Genomic DNA, 10,867 nt, shown 5'->3' on the forward strand with positions numbered 1-10,867 from the left:
TTGTGCCAAGATTAGAAAATAGCAGTGCCACCAAGCTACACTAACTGTGTTACCAGAACTCTTGTTCTGAAGCTCCTGATGCATTCTAGATATTATTAAAGATTCTATGAGACTGACTCAGATGTGTGCTCCAAATACACAACATGGTCTTCCATAGTGTCTTCTGCTCCCATTATTTATCTACCCATTACTTATTACACAAATTACTACCTTCATATTCCTATCTTCACAAACAACCTTGAACTCTGTCCTTAACCAGCAATGGTTACATCCCCACAGTCACTGCACTCACCATCAGGTCGTTGATAACTCCCTCACTGCTGAGAATAGCTGCCAACTCATTCCCTCAGCTTTCCCGAACTCCACTTCCCTATCTTTACAGGCCAGTATTCCAACTCTGTCAGTCTAGACTGTTGTCCCTCTTGTTGATCTGATTACACTCCCAAATATTTCCTCACTTGGCTGAGTAATGGTGCTCCTGGTGCTGCAGCCCAATTACAGTTTGCCTGTGAGCTGCTGGAGCTCATCATTCTGAGAGGGAATGATGCCCAAGGTCCAATGGTGGCAGTGTCCAAATTCCTGGCCTGTCACATTATATCCTATTCTGGTCAATATTAATTTCAGTGCTTTGATGACATGTTGTCCTGAATTAAGCAGAAACACAATTCAGGAGAAACTCAGCAGGTCAAATAATGTACTTTATACAGGTATTGCAAAGATCAAGATACATAACCAATGTTTTGAGCTTTAGTCCTTCATCAAAGAAAATTGTTTGGCTTGCTGAATTTCTCTAGCATTGTGTTTTTACTTCAATCACAGTCTCATGTTTTACTGTTGTTATAGAACCATAGAACAATACAGCACAGAAACAGATCACTGCGATCCTTCTAGTCTGTGCCAAGCATTTTTTTTTGCCTAGTCCCATTGACCCGCACCCAGTCCATAACCCTCCATACCTCTCCCCATCCGTGCACCTCTCCTCAATTAATTCTGCTTTCTGATGTCGAGTGCCGTTCTAAGTTTGTAAAAGTAACACATTAATTACATGTTAAATTGTTGCCAGCTATTAATAAAACTGAGCAAATTACATTTTTAATGCATGAATATCAATTCAAATCAAATAATTGCAGGGTCTTTAACTGAATGTTTAATAATAGAGCTGTCAGACACCTGTGGATTAATATTGCACATCTTCCTTTCGTTCAAATAGAATTAGTCACACAATGAAGTGCAGTATTAAAGATTTAATTTCAGGGCAGATGAAGCATTCACTGTAACTTTATAAATCAATGATTGTCATATAAGAAAATTTATTAGGGAAATTAATCAAAACTAAACATAAGTAAAAGCAATAAAAATATCAAAGGAAAGGCCATAATTTCTAGTAACTATAACTGAAGCATTTATAAGTGGATGTCTAAAGAGACTTCCAATGTGTAAGGATTCACCACTGCTCAGGAGATAGGCAGCCATTTGGTTAATGAAACTTGTATAATATGGATGGCATACAATCAGAAAGCAGACACCATGGTAGTTCCCCATCTAGTCATTCACCCTTAGGGGGCAGCAATAAGTTAGGCATGGGCAATAAAACTGCCTATTGCCTTGTCTCAAATTGAACATCACTAAAGGAAGGCCTAAAAGGATACAGAACCAACTCAGCAGGAAGACTAGTGTGCCTTGCCAAAAGTAGCAATAGGACTGATGGGTTCATTGGGTCACTTATGGTATCTTGTGCCAGTATAAATGGCAAGAGAAACAACTAGAAGGGAAGATCTTGCCCTCACCCATGTATTTTTGGTGATGCATCAGTCCTTGACCCTGCTGGTAGAAATGTTTGTAGAATCATTGAGTGCCGGATGATGCATAGCTTTTTGAAGCTTTGTGAATTCATTCAGGTGAAGAATATTCCATTTTGCTCCTGGCTGTCTGTGCTGTTTTTGGTCCAACGTTGCAGCCTCACTGGCTTGGCATTTTAATTCTAGTACTGCTCCCAGCATTCTTTTCTATCCTCCTCATTGAGCTGGGGCTGACCTACTGGCTTGTTTTTAAGAGTAGAATATGAGCCAATGTGAACCCTAAGGTTACCTATTGTAGTGGTGTACATTTCTGTTCTTGCTGAAGATCCAGTATGTTTCACATGTTGTAATGGGATAATGTGACAGGGCGACATTATTGTAGTTTGAAACTAAATTTAATAATTGGCAAAAAGCCCAAAATAGAGATGTCCAGAGAGGCGTTGGGGGGTCCCTCCACATAATTCAATAAAAATCATGTGCAAAGACTCCAAATAGTGAAAGTAATCCAAAAGAGTAATGGAATGATGGTTATATATCTAGAGACTTGGAATATAAAGGCTTACACATAGCCTGCTAACTCATTTCCATGTGCTACATCTTTGGTAAATTGTCTTGTACGTGGAATGTTATTATATATAATCTTGAAGTCCACTTAAAAAAAAATTATTGATACTCCACTGTCTACCTTTTTGTAAAATCAATCAGTTTCAACCAAAGTGATCTTTCCTTTCAATATCTATGTTAATTTTACACAGAATATAGAACATCAAACAGTATAGGATAGGAACAGGTCCTTTGGCCCATATATCTGTGAATAACATGATGCTAAAACTCTGGTGCCTGTACATGATACATATTCCTCTATATCTGTGTATTCGTATGTCCATCTTGAAGTCTCTGAAATGCTACTATTATATTAGTTCCATCACAAGTCCTGGCAGTCTGTACACTCATCACACTCTTCATTTTAAAAAATGCCCATAGTTTGAAATTTTTAGTGTATTCATTAGTAATGGACCTCAGGAAATGTAGAATACTGGCCCTCCAGCCCTCAATTTTGTGCCAAAATTACTTCGCTTAAAGCTATTTTCATCACTCTGTCATCCTTTTAAAAGCAGAAATTGGAGTTTCTGATCTAATTCAACAGTTCCAAAATTGAGAGAATTTTTCAAGACTTGAAAGGATATCCACTAAATCTTTCAAATCCCTGGTAGAGATACTATTTGATCCTGGAGATTAGTCACAGCTTGGTGCCATTGTTGCTTCATTAAGATCACATTGGTTTTGCTGATTTCTATCCCTATCCTACATGCTCCTCAATTCTGTATTTTCACTTATATTATCTGAGCTGATAATTTATAAGGGGCTTAGATTGTTCCTAACTCTCCTCTTTTTATATAATTTTTTTTTTTGCATTGGTTTTGATTTCCCCTGAACTATATCCTGCAGACTCTTCTTGCTGATCATGCATCTGTTTTTAAATATTTCAATGCTCTTTATGTTATTTTCAATCTCCAGGACTGCATCAGGACTTGCATTTCTGTACAGTTCTTAATTCTCCCTTCCAGTGTCTCTTTCCTGCTTGATCATGCAAGGCTCTCAACTTTTGGCAAATAGAACTCTCACTCTGCAATAACATTAAGTTATTGTGTATCATTTGTTCTTAGCACCTCCCATTTACCATTTATAGCTTTAGCAATTAAAATATTTTCTGGGTTGACTGTGGACAAATCTTGTCCGTTGGAATAAAGTCAGTCATTCCAAAATCTCAAATCTTTCCACCTATGTTAGTCTTTGTTCATTAAAATTTTACATTGAATTTTCTTACTATTACATAACCGTTCATGCAGTGTTAGTTTGTTAAATTAACTCGGTTCAATGTTAATCACTGAAACTTATACAACTACCCACAGATATATGCCAGCTATGGCAGGTACTGCAGGCCATTACAGCTTCAAAGCAAGGACCAACTCTAAAGATGGCTGCATTGCTTCATTACTCGATGAGCTGATCTTGAGAAGAAGATCAAAACAATGCCCTCTAGAATCACTGAAAACGCAGAAGACCTTGTGATTTCTGTGTCCGAGTGTGATGTCAGAACATCATTCAGGAGGGTGAACCCTTGCAAGGCCTCAGGCCCTGATGGTGTACCTGGCAGTGTACTGAAAATCTGCACCAGCAACTAGTCGGAGTGTTCACAGAGATTTTCAACCTCTTAATGCGACAGTCAGAGGTTCCCACCTGCTTCAAAAGGGCATCAATTATTCCAGTACCCAAGAAGACAAGTGTGAGCTGCCTCAATGACTACTGCCCAGTAGTACTAACTTCTACTGTGATGAAATGCTTTGAAAGACTAGTCATGGCCAGAATTAACATGTACCTAAACAAAATCTGGACTCACTACAATTCACCTATCGTCATACTCGCTCCACAGCAGATGCAATATTGCTGGCTCTCCACTCCACTCTGGATCATCTCTATAACAGCAGCTGCTCTTCCTAGACTACAGCTCGGTCTTCAATACCATTTTTCCCTCAGTGCTGGTCAAGAAGCCACAAACTCTAGGCCTCTGTACCTCTGTACCCCAGCCTGCTTCTTCTGGGCTGCCATGGGCCTTTACAAATCAGACCAGTGAGACAATGAAACTAAGAAAAAAATGTAAAGGTCTTGAATTGGGGAACGTCTCTGATTGCGCATTCATTCAACAAACACTTCAGCTATCTTCCCAAATCATTTAAGAGTGACTAATTTAATGTCTTGCTTGATATGGACAGTAATGATAGCCATCCAAACTGGTATAAAGTCACACAATTTTTTGTTTAGGTTTGCAGTCGATGTAGCTAGCACAGTTAGCTCAGCACTATTACAGCCAGCAAGCTGGGTTCGAATCCAGCCCTGTCTGTATTCTCCCTGTGTCTGTGTGGGTTTCCCCTGGGTGCTCAGGTTTCATCCCACCCTTCAAAAACATGTGAGATTTGCAGATTATTTGGTGCATTTAAAGAGGCACGGGTTCATGGGCTAAAAGAGCTTGTTACAATGCTGTATGTCTAAAATAAAATCACAAGATGCATAGAAACAATGGGCCCGTGGGATGAAAGGGCCCATTAGCATTCTTTATGTCTAATTTTAATTTAAAAGTAACTTCTAATTTTATAATGATCTGGTTTGGAGTCCAGAGCGTAAATTTTACGTTGTAACTTTTACTCTGGTATCAGAGTTTATCACTTGATGCTATCTTACCATAAGATGGATACCCAGCAGTGCCACCTGAGGCTAATTTGCTTTCCCCATTGTTTACACCATCATTAATATCTCTATCTGCCCGTAGATAATAATAAAACAACTTCAGATTTCAGATTTATTGTCAGAGTACATACATGACATCACATACAACCCTAAGATTCTTTTTTCTGCAGGCAAGGCAGAATTAATATTTATTAGCAGTGCAAGAAAAATCTGAACACAGTGTATACACGTAAACAAATAAAGAACTTTAAACAGATAACAAATGTAAACAAACTGACTGTGCAATACAGAAAAATGAAAAAATAAATCAATAAAGTGCACAAGTATGTCCTTAAATGAGTCCCAGTTGTTAAGGAGTCTGATGGTGGTTCCGAAGGTGTTTTTAAACTGCTGGTACAAGTCTTGTGGCACCTATACCTGTTTCGATGGCAGCAGCAAGAACAGAGCATGTGCTAGATGGTGTGGTGCTCTCCGATGGCAGCGTTTCTCCAGGTGGGGAGGGTTTTGGCTGTAATGTCCTGGGCTGTGACCATTACTTTTTGGAGGGCTTTACACTCAAGTGTATTGGTGTCCCTATACAAAATCATGATGCAGCCGATCAGCACACTTCCCACCACACCACTGTAGAAATTTCCCAGGCTTTCCAGTGTCATACCAAACCTCCACAAACTCCTGAGAAAGTAGAGGCGCTGATGTGCTTTCTTCACAATGTCATCAGTGTGTTGGGTCCAGGAAATATCCTCCAAGATAGTGACTCGCAAGAACTTAAATTTGCTCATCTCTGATCCCCCAATGATCAATGGATTGTAGACCTCTGGATTTCCTTTCCTGAAGTCAACAATGAGCTCCTTAGTTTTGGTGACATTGAGTGCAAGGTTGTTGTTGGTGCACTGTTCAGCCAAGTTTCAATCTCTCTCCTGTATGTTGATTCATCCTCTTTATTCAACCCACAACTATGGTGTCATCAGCAAATCTGTAGATGGCGTTAATGTCGTACTCGGCTACACAGGTATAAAGTGAGTAGAGCAGGGGGCTAAGAACGCAGCCCTGTGGTACTCCGGTACTGATTGTGATTGTGGAGGAGATGTTACCAATCCTCACTAATTGTGGTCTGGAGGTGAGGAAACCCATGATCCAATTGCACAGTGGGGTGTTGAGTCCCAGGTCTTGGGGTTTGCTGATCAGTTTTGAGGGGATGACGGTGTTAAATGCTGAACTGTAGTCAATAAAGAGCATCCTAATGAATGCATCTTAACTGTCCAAGTGTTCCAGGGCTTTATGGAGAGCCAATGAGATGGCATCAGCCATAGACCTGCTGCTATGATAGGCGAACTGGAACGTATCCATGACACTGCTCAGATATGCTTCAACACCAGCCTTTCAAAACACTTCAACACTGTTGATGGTTCCATCTAAAAACTGTCATTAACCTTTGAAATGGTTGAAAAAATATTACTTATCCCACACCTTAAAAGTGAAGCTTTCAGCAATAAATGATTTATATATCCAGAGATGGCAGGAATATATAATTAGGCTCAATCCCAAAAATTCCAACTGGCCTCTACATGGTAGAGCATAAAATTGCATGAAAAAATTATGGACTTTAATACTCTGCCACAATTTAGTAAATGTATCGAAGGTTCCAAGGTTCCTTTTTATTGTCATATTATAAGAAATAACAGCATTTAATAGTCTGAATAGCTGAATAGTCTGATCTCAGAAGCTAAGTAGGCTCAGGACTGATCAATACTTGGAGGGGAGACCGCCTAGGAACACCAGATGCTGTAGGTTTCTGTGAGGGGTGCTGGACAAAGTGGCAACTCTCTGTCTGCCTGATGGTAGACAAAAGTTAAAGAATTTCATCTATGTTACATTCTAAATGCAATATTGTGTGACAATAATGGAACCTTTAACCTTAACCTTTAACTAATAAAAATTATATATTTCAACTTTTGTCTGCCATAAATCAAACAAATAGTTGCATTGACCATTGCTCTGCACCTTGAACAACAGGAAAATGAGAAGCAAATAAAAGTCCCTACACTGAGTGTCTGTGGATTTGCCTGCAGCACACCTGCAGCCTCTACAGGCACTCAGACTTCAGTTCAAACCATCGGCAACCCAAACTCCAGAACCAAATCCTAATATGATCAGGACACCTTCAACATCTGAGGCCATTCAGGAGCCCTTCTTTCCATCAGTACCCTCTTGAATCCCATTTCTAATACCTGGTTCCCATGACCAGTCTCTGGTAGCCTCCAGCCTGTGTGGGTCCTTCTGCTGCTGAGCCCCTCATTGGTCCACTTGCATGGTTGCTGTCCTATAGGGTCATCTCATATGCTTCTCCTTCTCAATAGAGGGTGTTGTCCCTGTTTCTGGTGCTCTGCGCCAATCCCTTGTTCCTCTAGAGTCTGCAAAACTTTGTGTTATACTGCCGAGCAAAGGTACTGCCATCTTGGGCACAGAGGCCATGGCTGCAGGTTTTTTAAAAATTGGCTTCTTGAACAGGCCATTTAAAGCCTGCTAGAGCAGCTCTGAAGCATATGATTGTTGGGTGAAAACTCACAAAACTGCAGACCTTGAGGTCATTGAATTGAGTATCACCAATAGATCTACCTTTAGAAATCAGATCAAAAAATTGTTTATTCTCCCTGCATACAATCTAAGCACCAAAATTGTGTGTGTGTGTGTGTGTGCGTGCGTGCGTGCGTGCGTGCGTGCGTGCGTGCGTGTGTGTGTGGGGGGGGGGGAGTGTGTGTTTGTGTGGGAATGTGGGGTTGCATGGGGTGTGTATGGGGGTGTGGGTGTGTGTGTGGAGTATGCATGTGGGGTGTGGTGAGTGTGTGTTTGTGTCTGTGCACACACATGCACATGTGTGTGTGTTTAATTGGGAAGACATTTCAAAATGAAACACAAAAGTCTCCAGATGCTGTGGTTGGTGTAAAAATACTCTCAAATACTGGAGGAACTCAGCTGGTCTTTTCAACATCTCGAGGAGACAAACAAATGGGTGGGATAAGCAACATGGACCAAATAGCCGCCCAAGATTATTTGTTAGCAAACATCAAGGTTGTCAAATGTATGGTGGCATTTCCTCCATGAGCTGACTCCATCTATTGGATAAATGTGCAATGACATGTTACTTTCAAAGTGCACCCCTGTTCAAACAATTGCTTTTTGGAGTAAATCAAATTCAGGAACAGACCGTATAAAGAATCTATGTCCATGCTCTTCATGTTTTGTATAAAACTTGGCACAAGTAATTACAACAGATATTCCCTTCCTGAAGCCATCATATCTTATGCATTGGTGCACACAACATACCACTCACATAGGGCTAAAATCTTTGCATTTTCCTTCTCTAAAGAGAGCTACAAATCATCAATAATCTTGACAGCTTCCTGTAGTGTTCTAGCTATGGCCAATTCCCGATGAAGTATACATTCAATGTCAAGAAAATATTATTCAGAACTTTGCTCAGATTTCACTGGATCCTTCATTTCCTGCCCAGTTAATAACTTTGTGACTACCATCCCCATTTCAAGTCCAGCCATAACCAACAAAGTTAAGATTATAATAATGAAGAAGAGATGTGGCTCACATGTAATACAATACTGTAAAATACAATTCGGAGCAGTTAATTCCTGCTTAATGTTATTGTTAACATTAACTTCTGCCTTTCAATTAAATGGATAAATCATTACACTACTTGCATCTGATTGGGATTATAAGTTTTGTTTGCATGAGACACACATTGTTTCTGCAGAAAAGTTTATTTTTCCAAACTACTGCCAAAGGAATTATAAAGTAACTAACAAATAGGTCAAAGGCTATTGTAGTGTGTGTTTCAGATTTGTTAAATACTGTTCAAAATGTGTCATCGTTATGGCAAACTTGAAAGTAATCCAGTTTGAAGCCCTACGACAAACAAAAGTTGTTCCACATCCAGAATACAATGTGACCAAGACATGAAGCACTCATAAACTGTTAGATCTTCATATGTACTCAGGTTTAGCATTGCAGTTCAGTCTTGTTGAATAAAGCACCCGGTGGAAATTAAGCAATCCCATTTGTCACTTCATCCCATTAGTATATTATCTAATCATATAGCTCTTACAGATCTGCTTCTATTGGAAGTCAATAAAAATATCTTTAGTTAGTGGTGGCAAAATGGAATGATCTTCCGAATGAGATAATTGCAGCAGGGTCCCTTCTGTCATTTAAGAGAAGCTTGGATGTGAACATGGAGGTGAGGGGGTTGGAGGGATATTGGCGGAGAGTGGGAGGTTTGAGCTAGTGGATTTGTTCAAGTGAACCAGTGCCGACATGGCCTGTTTCCGCTCTGTAAATGGTTATATGGTTATATGGTTATAAACATATCCCAAAGCCATGACCCTATTAAGCTATGAGGCAAAGCCATGCTGCTGATACAAATACACCCCAGGTACTTGAATTTGTTGACGTTACTGCAAAGGAAACATGTTCAATTCTTATAGTTAGCTTTATCTTTAAAAAAGATCTGAAGTTATGACAGAGAGACTATTTGCCTGAATATTAATTTTCAATCATTATTTTTCTATGCTAAATTTCAATTAATCATCACAGTGCAATTGGCTCACACATCATAATGTTGAAACAATTATCAGTCTGGCAACATTGATAATATAGCCTGGGATTTTTAAAATTATCACCAGACACATGCAAAACACAATAATTCACAAAAAGAAAACACTGTAGGGCACTATCAGTAACCACCAAGACTAGGCTGAGGGAACGATAGGCTTTAATTTACAGAAGAACCTTGCTGGCCCGGATCCAGATATAGGAATGGAGGGAAGGGAGAGGTGGCTTGACCTTTATGGCCCAAGACCACGGGAGAGGAGTCATACGGTATGAGACATCAGTGGGCGGGCCAGCTCCATATATACAGCAGACAACAATAACTATATACAATGGAGGAAACATATCACCACAAACACCCATGGCAAAATTTGTATTTCTTTAACAATGAATACTTACTTAATATTATAGAACAGAGAATATCTTAATGCAAGTTTTTGGATTCTCCAAAAATTATAAGTGCTGTAAAATATAATTTCAAGCTAATTATTTTATCAAATTCTCAAAATAAAACAAATATAATTTATATATTTGAATAAGGAGACAATTATTACCTTAAGAAACACAAAAAATTGCAGATGCTGGAATACTGATTGAACAAAAAGAAGCTGGAGTGATTCAGGCAGCATCCGTGAGGAGAAATGATCAGTTAACATTTTGGGTAGAAGGTTTTATCAACTCAAAAGTTGAAATGGGTGGTATCAAGTTTATCAAAATGGAAAAAAGAGATGGGCGAGAGCTGGTGAGGATCAAAAAATGTGAAAGGGCATTGGAAAAAAGGAGCTAGGAGAGGTGAAGGTCCAGATAGAGGGAGACCATTGTCTGCGGGAGGAAGAAGGAAGAAGTGTTGGAGAGAAAGGTGAGATCATGAGCATGTAAAGAAGAGATAAAAATAGTGGAACAAGATAGGGGTGGAGCTACCTAGAATTGGAAAATTTACTGTGCACATTGTTGGGTTTAAGGCTATCCATGTGGAAGATGGTGTGTTGATCCTCAAGTTTTCATTTTGCCTCAACCTGGCAATGGATGAGTCTGAGGACAGACTCGACTCTAGGAATGGGGAGGGGAATTAAATGGGCTAGCTTGGACCTACAATAGCTAGCAGTTTCTTGACAAAACAGTTGCCCAATCTGCAATTATTCTTGCTATCATTCAGAGAAAAAAAGATTGTTGATAAACCTTAGCCCTAATAAACAATTAAA

The sequence above is a fragment of the Narcine bancroftii genome, chromosome 4 (genome assembly GCF_036971445.1).
Source record: "Narcine bancroftii isolate sNarBan1 chromosome 4, sNarBan1.hap1, whole genome shotgun sequence".
NCBI classification, from domain to species: Eukaryota; Metazoa; Chordata; class Chondrichthyes; order Torpediniformes; family Narcinidae; genus Narcine; species Narcine bancroftii.